Below are 14,995 nucleotides of genomic sequence, written 5' to 3' on the forward strand. Positions count from 1 at the left end.
TAATCTTCACATACCCTCCCAGTAACAAGTTATGTGGTGTTACATAGATTTTCAGGTGGGTGGCGTTACTTTTTTATCCGTCGAGTTTTTAAAACGTTTAGCATCTTCTTGTTCAATTAGCCAATGGCTGGTGCTGGTTTGGCGCCTCGTGGTAATATTGTAAAGCTATCGATAGGTGGCAGTATTTGGCGCCAAAATGTTCATGGTCCCGCCTTTAAGACCACTTTGTCACAATGGGAAGAAACTTTTTAAAACGACCCAAAGGACAACATTGCCGATATCACTGCGCGTGTACTGGTATATTTTTTAGAAATGGGATAAAATTAGAAGTAACTGAATTTAACATTTTCTGTTAAATATTCTGAGACAAATATTCAAACGTTTTCACTGAAAATGTCACAACATCATTAATTGTGTTCAGTACCACTATATTAAGAATAAAATCCCCTACACACGACGGCTCCTGGTGCAATATACAGTCACATGCAGGAAACAAAGGCTGCCGTCAGTTTCTTAAATGAAGCTAGGACATGGGCCAACTCTTTCGAGCAAGCGGAGTTATATCGTCTTAATTTCCGCGTTTACTGTAAATATCTTAAAGAGTTGAGTTTGTCCGTGATACAAACTATATTACGTTTTGGTTATTTGTGCGCACGCGCCAAAAGGTATAACGGAAGTGCGCACGGAAGTGAGTACTAGCGGTGAGTCCTTTAGACTAAACGCCGTTAATACACTGTCCTGTTGGTCGATGTATTTAGATCAGACTACCTTCACCAAACACTGGACGGCGTGGAAACATTTGTAACGTCTTGCATGATCAATTATTTCTTCTGACCGCACACATCCACTGTTGCTTTCACACCATAAGCATCGTGCACAACATATATTCCAGCAGGAACTATGGAAGTTTGGGCATTTTTAGTTTCTTCACGATTGTTGAGACATTGCCTTCAACAAACCGTCCTTTTATCTTAAAGCACCTTCCTCACTAGCTATTAATGTTTTTGTTTGTTCATGTCTAAATCATATGTCACATTATAAAATATTTCACTCGAGAGCGCCGACAATGAGGGACTGTTAGAATCAACATCCCTCAAACTAAAACAAAACGCCAAGGACGTCTACATTCCCCTGCTTCCGTAGTTCATTTAGAAAAAAAACATTCCACCAACAGTTGTCAATGACCTACTGTGACCAGCGAATAAAAGACTTCTTCCTTGTTTGTCATAGCCAGCGTTGTCCTCTTGTTTACTGACGCACAATCACGAATTAAGATTCTCCCACGATCTGGAGACTAAACAAAACCGCTAACCTGTTCATTAACCTCGTGTCTTACGCCGGATGACGATATAGGCTACGAGTAACTGTTGGCGATTTTGGATGACAAGGGATTGAATAAGAATTCGGAATATTCCGCTGTTTTTTGGTCTTACGTATGAAATTCATTCAAAGAATTTTCCCAAATTAACTTTAGGATGAGGTCAGTATTTGGATTCGACATTTTCTTCTCGTGGTGTTACAGCTGCAGCTTAGACGGATTGTAGTCGATGAAGTCGTTGGCGCACACGTCCAGGCGTGGCCACTCTTACAAATACGTCTTATGTTTTACAACTTTTCGTTATTTTTTAACTGTCTTTTGTGTTTGCTTATTTCTGTAGTTGGGATCTTATTTGGCAGCGGTTTGCTTTGAAATACACATATACATACACACGACATTCCATACCTGCCCAGTGGGAGAAGACGGGACAGATAAATGAAGTGTGATATCAAGTATACGGGTGTCATGCTATGTTTCATATACTGGTAGCTGTTGTAATGCACACATATGCCAACTGCATTCTGCAATTCACCCTTCCTGTGAGGTGTGAATCAATTAATTCATAAACTGGTATACATTGTAAACACACTTATCTTGCTTTTTACATACACGTGCGTCTCCGTGTTTGTTTTATGTGAGTTACACACACACACACACACACACACACACACACACACACACACACACACACACACACACCGTGAACTCCCGTCACCCATATAAAAATAACACACTAAGTACTTGGGCGATGCTGATCACCCTTAATTAATAAATGGCCTGGTCCACCCTTTCAAGAACAAGGGACTTTGTGTAAATCCTTGTCTAACACCAGTGCAGCAATCAAAATAATGGATACCATTTGTTTTAAACATATCTATATCTGGTAATCAAGCAGGATGCTATTTCTTAAAAGAAGATACACTAATTCCCGTTAACCACGTCGAACGCTTTCTTGAAAATTCACGAAAGCACACTAGAATCTTCCCTTTCTTCGAGTGATGTTTTCTCACCCCCACTCCTACCCAAACCTTGGTATTCACCAATTGCAAGTTCATTTTCGACAAATTAATGTATTAATAATCTTGTTTATGATAAAGGTAAATAATTAACACAAAGTGTTCAACAACGATGTGTCCCCGCAGTTATCAGACACTGTATTATTTCCCTTCTTATATAAGTGTTATAACACCAGTTGTCCATGTAACTCGGAAATGACCTTCATATGATAATTATGAAAACAATAAGGCAAGGCAGGGCGCAATCATACCTTCTTAATTTTATTTTGAAATTCTGTTGGAAAACCTTCGTCTGCTGGTGACATATTTAGTGTAGCATCGTCTGTTGCAGACATGATTTCTGCAATTGTAATATCACAAGACAGTTCCCACTCCTGGTCACGGTCATCACGAGATACAGGATTTGAGAAATCTTTAACTTATGTTTCTGGTAAATATTATCCTTATCAGATCGCCCAGTTAAATATTTTTACGACTTTTACATACATGTATTATTGATTAAATTGATATTGATGAAATCAAGGATCACTTGCTTCATTGTCAAAATTCATTACGTAGGTGATACAATATTTTCTTAATGAAAAGTACTGCCTACTAACCACATATGCAACCAACCATAAGAAGGGTTGTTATAACGGGTCTGCGTTTTGGGAGGATACGTGAGGCTGCGTGTTCAGATTCGAGGCTGCACTCTTATAACGATATATGTAAATATTAATGTTACCACGCGCCCGTTGGCAAATTAATATAGAGCTTAGTTGCGGTGGTTATTCATTACGTAGCTTGAACATGTATCAAAAATATATCTCCCTCAAACATCAAGAACAGTTATACCTGGCATTCCGAAATTTGGGACGTAACAGGATTCAGTGGACAAAGGGGCGTAACTCTAACTGAGGTATCTTATTCGAAGAAACACTAGTAAAATATATATTTCGATATTCGGCGAGTTCAACGCACGTATCAAAAATTTACGTAGGACGGATACAATATATAAATATTATATGATTTGCATATCATCTCTAGTAATGACTGACATAACGAAACACGTCCAAAGGTACAAGGATATGATGACACGCAATCGAAGACGCCGAGCGTTACGTATCGTTGAAATCCTTTCGCTTTTAGCAATATTCCAACAATATCGCGGTGGTGGACGCCACAAAATGGGTTTCACACACTGGGGCATCGAACCTGGGTCACCGGCGTGACAAGCGAACGCTTTAACTACTAGGCTACTCCACCGCTGATTAAGGAATAAGAGGTGTCATAGTTACTAAACATCTCCACAATGCAGTGTACAGTTTATTGTCCTCCTCACAGTAGGTCCTTATCTTCGGGCGCACTATACGCCATATATTCGCAACGTGAACAGTCTCGGTATTATAACCAGTGCTAGAAGGAATAAGTGTTCACGCCTTAGTGGACAAACAGAACCCCCTCCTTGTGGGACGGTTTCTAGGGAGGAAGCACATAGTCTGGACATAAGAAGAGTTGAAGAAGATGTTATCACGGGCCAGTCTACCCATTATGGGCGTTGTGCCACCCAAATATCGCTAGAACGGTGAGTGGAATGATACACTTCACATAATTAGACGGAAAATCATTCTTTATGCTGTAAATTCAAAATATTCTCTTACCGAACCAACCCCCTTCCGCCATTCAAAAGGTGGGATATTCCTGATACGCGTAAGCGTTGAAAGTCACTGCGTACATGCTATCCACACACAAGTTGGTACACGCTTTCCACACACAACAGTGAGTGCGAGTGAATGATAATTGCAGTATGAAGTGTACTTTGTATTACTATAGTTACACGTGTCATGCTCTCATCCCCTCACGATATCATCAATATCAATATTTTTCAAGACATTTTATAAGTACATCGTGTACAGGGTATGTACAAGTGACAAGGAGCGCCATGCTGTACATGTATCACTGTCTATGTATAAACGTTCTCTCATATACGTATACCTTCTCAAAGTGTTATTGTCCTATCGCCATATTCATATTATCCGTGGGGCGGTGGGATAGCCTAGTGGTTAAAGCGTTCACTCGTCACGCCGAAGACCCGGGTTCGATTCCCCATATGGGTACAATGTGTGAGGTCCATTTTCTGGTGTCCCCCGCCGTGATATTGCTGGAATATTGCTAAAAGTGGCGTAAAACCAAACTCACTCACTCACTCATATTATCCGTAGGTCTGTGTTGGTCTCCATGATTAACAAACACATTATAATGATATTTCCCTCTGTAACAAGGTATATCCAGCTTTCATGTTTGCTAGGTACGTTCAACAAAAAGACAAAGTAACATTTCAAAAACAAATAGAAAAATACAACATTGTATATGCTGAGTGGAAGTTATAGTGTACAGCAGTGTTTGAACATAACTGAAGATTTAAAACGAAAGAAAAAACTATTCTATGGTGATGCATCATATCAATGACTGTCTCATAATAGGCCATCCGTGAAGATCTGGGTCAGAATTGGTCTTCAGTAACACATGCTTGTCGTAAGAGGCGATTAACGGGATCAGGTAATCAGGCTTGTTGACTTGGTTGACAAATGTCATCGTAGATCGATGCTTACGCTGTTGATCACTGGATTGTCTGATCCAGACTCGAGTATTTACAGATCGCTGCCATTTAGCCGGAATATGGTGTGCGGCGTAAAACGAAACTCACTTACTAGCTCATTCACTCACTTACAGCCGACGTGGTGTAAATAATGTATCAAAGCACATTGGAGTCACAGATTCCCAATGGTGAGTAGTCTAATGTACGAATTTCACGTGTACAGTTTCTTGTGCACGATAGTCCATATCTTCAAAAGGAGCCTTTAACAAAAACAAACCAGGATAAATTTCTGATGCTTTAAAATTTCATGAATATACTCGGACTACATCACGAAAACAGGTAAATGTGTCGACTGTTTCCATGTTCAGCACCAACCAGGGCTCCAGGCGCCACCGAAATATCTGGGATTGGAAGCTGGGTCTGGCGCTGGGTCTTGTGCTGGGACTCGACTCTTTTTATACTCCTCGAGTTTCTCTATCATCATTGCAGCTTGTTCGGGATACTTGGCTATTATGTCTACGTGCTCTGTTGGATCCTCTGTGATGTTGAACATCATGTATGGAGGGAACTCCGTATTGTCAGCTTCATATACACTCATGTCCATTCCCAACTTTGGCAATGGTGCCCAGTTGTTATACTGACCTGGACTTCCTTCTATAAGTTTTAGATCACCATATCGGATAGCCGAGGAATTTATCATATCGTAGATATTGTAGACAAATCCGTTCCTCTTGCTCTTCCCGCCATTGATCAGCATGTCGTACTGACTGACTCCGTCCATGTTAGGATCTGTGTTCTTTCCACCAGCCAGCTCCACCAGTGTCGGGTACCAGTCCACAGCATGCATCATTTCCGTGTTGACATAGCCGGTCTTCTTCAGGAGAGTCTTACTGTAGATGAACGCAGCTCCTTTCGTACCCCCTTCCCACAACGTAGACTTAGCTCCTCGTAGAGGCAGATTGTTGGCTGCATCAAAGTAAGGTCCACCATTGTCAGATGTGAACACAAGAAGCAAATTATCCATAAACCCTTCTTCTTCAAGACTCTGCACAACCTTTCCAACAGCCTCGTCCAGGGCAGTTACCATACCACAGTATATCCTTCGATTAATGGTCTCGATGTTCTTGTACATATCCTCAAACCTCTTGGGTACCTCGAACGGTACATGTACAGACTGGAACGGCAGATATAGGTATAGCGGCTTGGATTTATCGTGAGTCTTGATGATTTCAATGGCACGTTCCGTGTACACATCCGCTGAATACCTCCCCTTGTCCTCTCTATCTACTTCCTTGTTCCTCCGGAAGTCCACTCCGGTCATATTCATTTCCGACCTCGTGTGATTGTAGTATCCCTCGTTACCTGAATAATAACCCACGAAAGAATCAAAGCCCCTTTCAGTTGGTGTGTACTTCCAGTTGCAGAATCCCAAATGCCATTTCCCCACAATATGAGTTGCGTAGCCCAAAGCTTTCATCCTTTGCGGTATGAGTGTGAAGTTTATCGGCAAGTACTTGGGTTCCACCACAAACACTACTCTGTCCTGCAGTCCTGTGTGATAGGGATAGTATCCCGACATGAAGCAGTTTCTGGAGGGCGAGCACAGAGGCTGGACGTAAGAAGAGTTGAGGATGACGCCCGCTTTGGCCAGTCTGTCGAGGTTAGGGGTGATCATGTCTGGGTTGTGCCATCCAACGTCGTTCCAGCCCAGGTCGTCTGCGATGATGAAGACAATGTGAGGGGGACTACTCGTCGCTAACGTTATTGACATTAGATAGAAAATAATAGTAACACTCATTCTCCGTGTCCTCACCCAAAGGGTTCTACAGAGTATCAAATGTTAGGTAGACGACCTCACACCTCGACCCGCAGGTTCGATAAGGCCGATAATCTACCAGGTTGAAGTAAGTGTCGCAATGCAGGTCGACCCGTCAATGTTATATACTGTACTGACCTGTTTGATAAGGAGAGTCCTTGTGAAAAGTGATTTACAGTTTCATATCAAATTTATAAGGACATCTGTGCTACATGGGCATCAAGCACACTATTATAATGAAAACTGTAACATGTTTATTCTGATTCAAACAAAAACAAAACATGAAGTGGAAGTTGGTTACACTTAATTGCAATCTGAGAGGAATACACACATAACTTTAATATCAGTAGTGCCAAGAGGCATGGCCTCCATCTAGTCTGATTACATACACTCAAATGATGACTGGTGTGATTGTATGAACCATCACTTGGGACCATATCAGTAAGCGATGTAGCCGCCCTCGCTCGGATAGCATCTTGCTGTCTTCTCATGCCGGCAATCAAGCGTCAACTTCTCACTATCGTTATCATCTGCCATTCCTCGTGGAATACCTGTGTCTGGTCGTGCAGATGTTGAGTAGGAGGATCTCCAGCACCAGCTTGTTGTCCAAGATAAACTCAAATTAGTACGGTTCATATCAGGGCTATGGTAATATAGTTTCCAAATATGTTTTTACATTTGTTTACATTATGTTGATAATATTTGAGTTGTATTATAGTTATCTATTTTATACATGTTCATATGTGGAACCTTGTACAGTGATCAACAATTCCATTATTTGCCAACACTCAAAATTCGATCTTTAAACGTAGTTCTTTTGCATCAAAATAAACCTATAAATGTTGACAAAACTGGTATGTTTAACACAAATGCTGTAAGTATAATCTGACTTTCTCTCTCTCTCGCTCTCTCTGTGTGTGTGTATATGTATATGTCTGTGTGTGTGTGTGTGTATGTATATGTATGTGTGTGTGTGTGTGTGTGTGTGTGTGTGTGTGTGTGTGTGTGTGTGTGTGTGTGTATTTATTAATGTTGGCGCTCTTCAGTGAGTACACACAGACTTGTTAATATGGTAATATGGTATCTTTCTAATGCGGATGAACATTTAAAATGTAAATATAAGTTCCTGCAGTAGTATGCTCAACCAAGTGGCAATATTCATATCAAGGCACAACACAGCATTCGGAAACATTTAGGAGGTTTGCGATGTAAGGGAAGGAACTCTAACACCAGAGAGCTCATGAAGCGTTAATAAAATGGTGTATTTTAATACAAAGCTGACTCAGTGTTCGGTTACAGAGTTCAGAGGCGGATTCCCCTAACCCCTAACCCCTAGCACCCAGCCCCTGACCCCCAGCCCCATCCCACTGCCCTGAGAATGTACAAGAAACGACCATTGAAACTCTCGTGAAAACGGGTGAAAATGAACTCTGCAACCCCATTTGTAAAAAATATGTATGATCCCCATGTTCATCTGCAGTCATGTTTAAAGGCCAAACACGTTCGTAAACTATACTATGCACTCCGTTACACAACATTCACATATAACGTAAATATTCTATCACGATTTTTCACACTTATCATACTGTCCAAGAATGGGGGTTTGGTCAATCATTTCTTAGTGCCAAAACGAAACATTGATTTCAACCATTCAGCTCTTGTTTGAGGCATACGTTCACTCATTAACTCTAGCTGCAGATATGACATGCATAAAAGCGAATTTTTATTGTTATTAAGGGCTCGTGGTTCTTGGATCTCTGCCAGCTTTCGAGAAAGACTCATAACATGAAGCATGAATATGACATACAAACAACTTGTTCAACAGCATAAACACAAAATGTATCTATTATGCTAAATTAAAAAAAGTGAAATGTTTCTCGGGCATCGACGCGTCACTTTTACTTGTGTTTTTTTTTATTGCCATTTGGAAAATATAATTTTGACTTGGACGCGTCCAGATCATCCATTTGTCCACTACAAGAATGAATGTCTGTAAGAATGAGTGTGACTGAATCTACAACCCATAAACACGTGTTAAACTTCCCAAGCTGTATTTCTGAGAGGACAAAATAGAAATGTACATCGTTACATTTTTGTCTATCAAAAATTAAAAATGAAGTCCTAACGTCACCTTTGAAAAAATGGGCTCCAGAAACATTTACTTTTTTACCTATACTTTATCAGACAGAGTTAATCCACGTCATGGATATACCATTAATAGCTAATGTGAAGACACGTGATTTACCAACGGGTAGCTACAGGTACGAACCATTTTCTAAAGTTCTTTCTGTGCAATATTCTATCTGAATTAAAGTGACCTGGAAATAATCGAGTCGACCACACAATTCAGTGATTGGTAAACATCATTTGCAGCGACGACGTGTGCACAGGGTGACTACACACAATCAACTAAGTCTCCAGACCACCTGTTACATTAAGTCACACCTGACTAGCACGTGCTAATGGAGAGTATTTAAATCTTGAAATAGGAAGATGTGAATTTATTATCACGTTCAAAAGCATGTTGACAGCATGTCGGAATATTCCGACACCCGTTCCAAGACTTCCAGGGACGGTGGGCCGTAGCATAGTGGTTAAAGCACCCTCTCATCACGCTGAAGACGCTGGTTTGATTCCCCACATGGGTGCAATGTGTGAAGCCCATGTCTGGTATTCCCCACCGAGATATTGCGGTGATACTGGCGTAAACCCACACTCAGACGCTCACTCGTCGACTCCAAGACGTCCATGCGTAGGCCTCTCAGGTATGTATTATCGTGTAACAGACATTTTCTCCCCAACTGGCTGGAAGACTCCCGAGTGCGGCATAAAACTAAACTCATTCAACATACATTACCTAACATGCGACGTGATTAAATCATTGACTAACCAGACACATATGTGGAGATAACCAAAGAATGTAACGTTGATAGCCGCATACCATGTGAGGAATTCGTGTCAAAGTGAATCAAACCACCAGATGGTTTGTCTGCTGCACTGGCACAAGAATGCGTCATCTGGACGAAGACAAGTCTCACCCCAACACTTCATGTGACCTGTCTACTGTTACTGAGTGGCCGTATACATAAGGTTGGGAATGCCTGTCTTGAAAAATTTGACTTTGAGCCTTACATGATTACAGCTACCTTTCAGGGAAGAATTATGTCTCCTGTCCCTTACATGAATTAGCTCCTGAATAGTCTCTGCTTTAAATGTCTTTACTTCATCTTTCCATTTCCATTTCTTTCATCTGTGATTATTTTCAGTCTTCTTTCCTCAGCGCAAACTTGAAGACCATATAGTGTCCTTTTTATATCTCACTCACCCACTCATCTAAGTCAGGCACTCACTCACTCACTCGATCATCTGAAGCACTCATCTGAACAGTCAGTACAACATGCTCGTCAATGGTGGGGTGAGTATGATTTTACGCCGCTTTTAGCAATATTCCAACAATATCACGGCGTGGAAACCGTGGGCATCAAACAATGGACCCATGTGATGAATTGAACCCAGGTCTTCGGCGTGACTAGCGGACGCTTTAACCACTAAGCTGCCCCAACGCTCCTCGTCAGTGGTGGACCCGGCAGTTGCCATTAAGTACGTTAATCTTAAGCTGATACAATTCAGTCCAGGATCTCAGGATAGTTGGCTCCTTTGCCTCATTTAATAAGTGCTGAATGTGTCTATGAAGCTGGTTGGTTTTTTTAAGGTTGAAAGCTGTTTTGTGAGCGTGGCGTTTGTGGAAAACATCAACGAAATATGTAATAATTATAAAAAGTGCTTTGCAATAGAATAATCTGGTATTAAGTGGTATAATCTGGGTATTACGTGGTATAATCTGGGTATTGCGTGGTATAATCTGGGTATTGCGTGGTATAATCTGGGTATTACGTGGTATAATCTAGGTATTAAGTGGTATAATCTGGGTATTACGTGATATTGTTCTTCAGTCATTTCCAAATGCTGAATACATCATTCTAGCAATACCTATTCTTTAACTTTATTTTACTCCGGTACTTTTCAAAGCGGTACCTATATACGCTAGTTGACAATGAACGGAGTGACATATGAATCGGTATTGTTTTCTATTCCAAACGTATGTATTTCAAAGATTAATAAAACATAATTACATATGGGTAGAACATATGCAGCTATGACAGTGAAGCGTATAGAAAGTTATGTAGACTCTGTTTCATACAGGATATAAAATTTGCTAGACGTGTATGAAAGAAACGCAATGTTTAAATATATTGTTTCACCATGAGCACGTGCTAGTCTTTCTATATGTTCGCTGTATAAATATCCTATAATGATAAAATAATGTATGAAAAGGCCGCACACGTGCTGTTATATCAGTTTCAGGTTTTGTGAAAAAGCCGCGTTTTCCAACCTACATGACGTCTATTTTGTATATCTTAACAAAAGGACGATACAGCTGTTAATCACACAGGAAGAATGCATGGTCTGAGCTTGCCACAACGCGCGTTATCTGTAGGAAACTTTTAAATAGAAACACATTGTACCATACTGAACAGAAACACAATGAGCCTCCTAACAGCTGTGTGTATTCTCTTGACTTTTGCCATCTGTGAGTGTGCGACGAAACCTCACATTGTGTTTATCGTAGCTGATGACCTTGGCTGGAACGATGTTGGCTACCAGAATCCTCAAATGATCACCCCCAACCTGGACAGACTGGCCAAAGCAGGAGTCATTCTCAACTCTTCTTACGTGCAGCCTCTGTGCTCGCCCTCAAGGAACTGCTTCATGTCGGGATACTTTCCATATCACACTGGTCTACAGGATGACGTTGTTAATATCAACGCAGCAAAATTCTTGCCGGCAAACCTAACAACATTGCCCCAGAAACTGACTCAACTTGGCTATGATGCCCACATGGTTGGAAAGTGGCATCTTGGCTTTTGTAACTGGAAGTACACGCCCACGGAGAGAGGCTTTGACTCCTACCTTGGATATTACTCTGGAATGGAGGACTATGTGACTCACATTACTCAGGATCATGAAGGTGACGTGGGACTAGATTTTCGCTTCAATAAAACCGCCTACAGAGACGCCAATGGAACTTATTCTACACATATGTTTGCTAACAAGGCGGTTGAAATAATTGAGAACCACGATGCCAGTAAGCCGCTTTATTTGTACCTTCCATTCCAGGCAGTACATGCACCTCTTGAGGTCCCAATTAAGTATGAAAACATGTACAAGAACATAGAAAACGAAAAGAGAAGAATCTATTGTGGAATGGTGAGTGCTTTAGATGAAGCTGTTGGCAATATGAGTAAGGCATTAGAAGACAAAGGTCTCATGGACAATCTACTATTAGTCTTTACGACAGATAATGGGGGCCCCACATTTGTTGCTGCTAATAACCTGCCTTTGCGAGGAGCCAAGGCTACACTGTGGGAAGGGGGAACGAAAGGAACGGGATTCATCTACAGTAAAACCCTTTTCAAAAAGACAGGCTACCTCAACACTGGAATGATGCATGCTGTGGACTGGTACCCTACATTGGTGGAGCTGGCTGGGGGAGAGAACACAGATCCCAACATGGACGGAGTCAGTCAGTACGACATGCTCATCAACGGTGGACCGAGTAAGAGAAGTGAGTTCGTCTACAACATTTATGATGAGACTGATGCATCTGCAATTAGATACGGAGATCTCAAACTCATCCAAGGGAGTCCGGGAACTCACAACGGTTGGGCTCCTTTGCCACATTTGGGAATCGATGAACGTGTCTATGAAGCTGATAACCAAACGTTCCCTCCTTTCATGCTCTACAACATTACTGCAGATCCAACCGAACACTTCGACCTTTCAGCCAAGTACCCTGAACTTGTGGACATGATGAAGAAGAGGCTGGAGAACTGGAAGAAATCTCGTGTTCCGGCACAGGACCCTTCTCCAGTTCCTGCATCAAACCCTAAGTACTATGGTGGTGTATGGAGTCCTGGGTGGTGTTGATGTCTCTATGAAAACAAGTACATCCCGTTTCGATATTAGTGTCATTCGGTTTAAAATACGAAGTACATGCCGAGTGTGTAAGTAAAACTGTGGGCACCAATTGAACTCCCCTTCCTGCTGATCTTTGTGAATGTATAAAATATCTTGCCACGCAATCTATCTTAAGCTTAAAAATCACATACATATCTTAAGCTTAAAGATCACATACATATCTTAAACTTAAAGATCACATACATATCTTAAGCTTAAAGATCACGTACACTCTAGGCGGGTATATAACTCAATTATTGACATCGCTATGAATGAAGCCCCGCCATTAAAACTACTCATTTCAACAATTAATTACATTAAATCGACCTTTTTGACAACAGTGCACAATTCTGTCCCGCGAACGAAATTTCAACCAATCAAAGGGGCGCGCATCCGTCAGGTTTACCTATGTGGATTGCTGTAGTATTCATGTACATTTCCGGGGGTAGATTATCTTGTTTTTAGGTTTGTGTAAACCTGCAATCGTGACAATTGTTTTGAAAAATTAAAGTTTAATGTTTTCACAATCTACTGCCATTTAATTCTGTCACCTGCTCTGTTTATTTTCCGATTTACAACTTGTTTTCACCAGGGAGACCATATATATGTTGTAGATTATCCATGTATTCATAGACAATTCTATCGCTTGTTGTCATAATGGTTATTATTCGTTCTGTTACAAGTTTTGTCATACAAAATCTTTTTGGTCCTGATTCAAAAACATACATAACTACGAGCAGGAAGCAGTCTTAACCTCTTAAAATTTGATGAAAACAAAGAAACATGTGCATGGTGACGCCATCATCCGACACCTAGGAGCATTTCACGGCAACCTAACGATTCGGCATGTCTTTGTTGACGTCGAGAATACAGCAAATTGACGAGCTTGTTACACATTTTATATACAACTAACTGAAAATCCTTCTTCATTTGACGTCACTGCAGTTCGCTGCTGTGCTCTGGCGACGGAGTTACGATATGTTACCTGTCTGTGATTTCGTTGACGGGCGAGAGGGAAGGAAGCGATTTTTTGGCAACTGTTTCTCGCTCGGTATTAATTAACCACGTGGGAGTTTTTAAAGAAAAACATTGCTGTTCGGCTTAAGTGAGTGAGTGAGTTAATATTTAACGTCACATCGGCAATATTTCAGCCATATCGTGACGAGAACATTCAACAATGAAAAGGACCATGTGTACATTATAAAACCTGTCAACGAAGGACAGTAAAACACCTAGAATATCACAATTAGCATTAAAACTAGTGAGTGAGTGAGTTAAAAGTGATATCATTATATGAACAATAAAGTATAAAAAGAGGCTATAGATCGCCAACAACAGAAGGTAGATCACCATACTAGGGACCATGGGGACTTTCAGTACCTTTGCTACCTGCATGGACCCTAGTTGGATTTACACCATCCCTTCAGCCGCTGGAGATTGTAAGAAATTTTATCCAAAATTAAAATAAGACAAATACTACACTTAAAAATCCTGGTAAGTATACACTACTTTGAAAATTTTGGGACTTACGTACCCTCTCAGGAGGACCTGTTCGGCCTAAGGCTAACCACACGTCTTTGATATGTAATGGTTAAAAGAGTGCAAAAAATGTGAGTTTATTCGTGCTATAAGGGATATCGTTCAAAAATCATCAAACACCCTTCCGCTGATTTACCAGTCCACAAGTGAGAACGCCTCAACTGTTTCATTTGTAGATCTATGCATAAAGAATGACCTGTACGAGGCTGTATGACATGGTGGTTTCAATATCCCAACGGCTCCAGCCTTTGGTACGTTAACATTTCACAACTGTTGATGTTCGTTTTACCAAGATTTCAAAGAGCGTTATATCCCTTATGCTCAGGTGTTGTTTGGTCAAGGTTACAACGGATCTCGGTAAATCTTTCAAAACGTGTATTGATAGACATGTTTAGAATTTGAAAATTGTATACATCATTAACACAAACAAACACAAGATCAACTCTTCTGAAAACATTTGTAACACTCACAGAAACAGTTTCACGTGTCCAAACGTTCAGCGTTTTGGGTTTGTCTTTTTTTCATAAGTGAAATACGGGATATTAGACAATCCGACGATACGAATTTTGCCCAACGAAAAAGGAAAACTTGTGTCTAAACTTCATTCCTAAATGGGAGCAACTGTACCTTATCTGGTCGACCCAAACCTAACTTTGGAGAAAACGTTCTAAGGTGTCACTCATACGGGTATCCCAACCCACCACAAATCC

The 14,995-nt window shown here is 40.9% G+C and overlaps 2 pseudogenes; one reads left to right on the forward strand and one right to left on the reverse strand.

Moving 5' to 3' along the window:
* Window positions 1-5,276: 5,276 nt before the first annotated feature.
* On the reverse strand, window positions 5,277-6,710 carry LOC137272995 (arylsulfatase J pseudogene; annotated as a pseudogene).
* Window positions 6,711-11,270: 4,560 nt separating this feature from the next.
* Window positions 11,271-12,821, forward strand: LOC137272658 (arylsulfatase J pseudogene; annotated as a pseudogene).
* Window positions 12,822-14,995: the final 2,174 nt, after the last annotated feature.

This window comes from Haliotis asinina, chromosome 2 (genome assembly GCF_037392515.1).
Source record: "Haliotis asinina isolate JCU_RB_2024 chromosome 2, JCU_Hal_asi_v2, whole genome shotgun sequence".
NCBI classification, from domain to species: Eukaryota; Metazoa; Mollusca; class Gastropoda; order Lepetellida; family Haliotidae; genus Haliotis; species Haliotis asinina.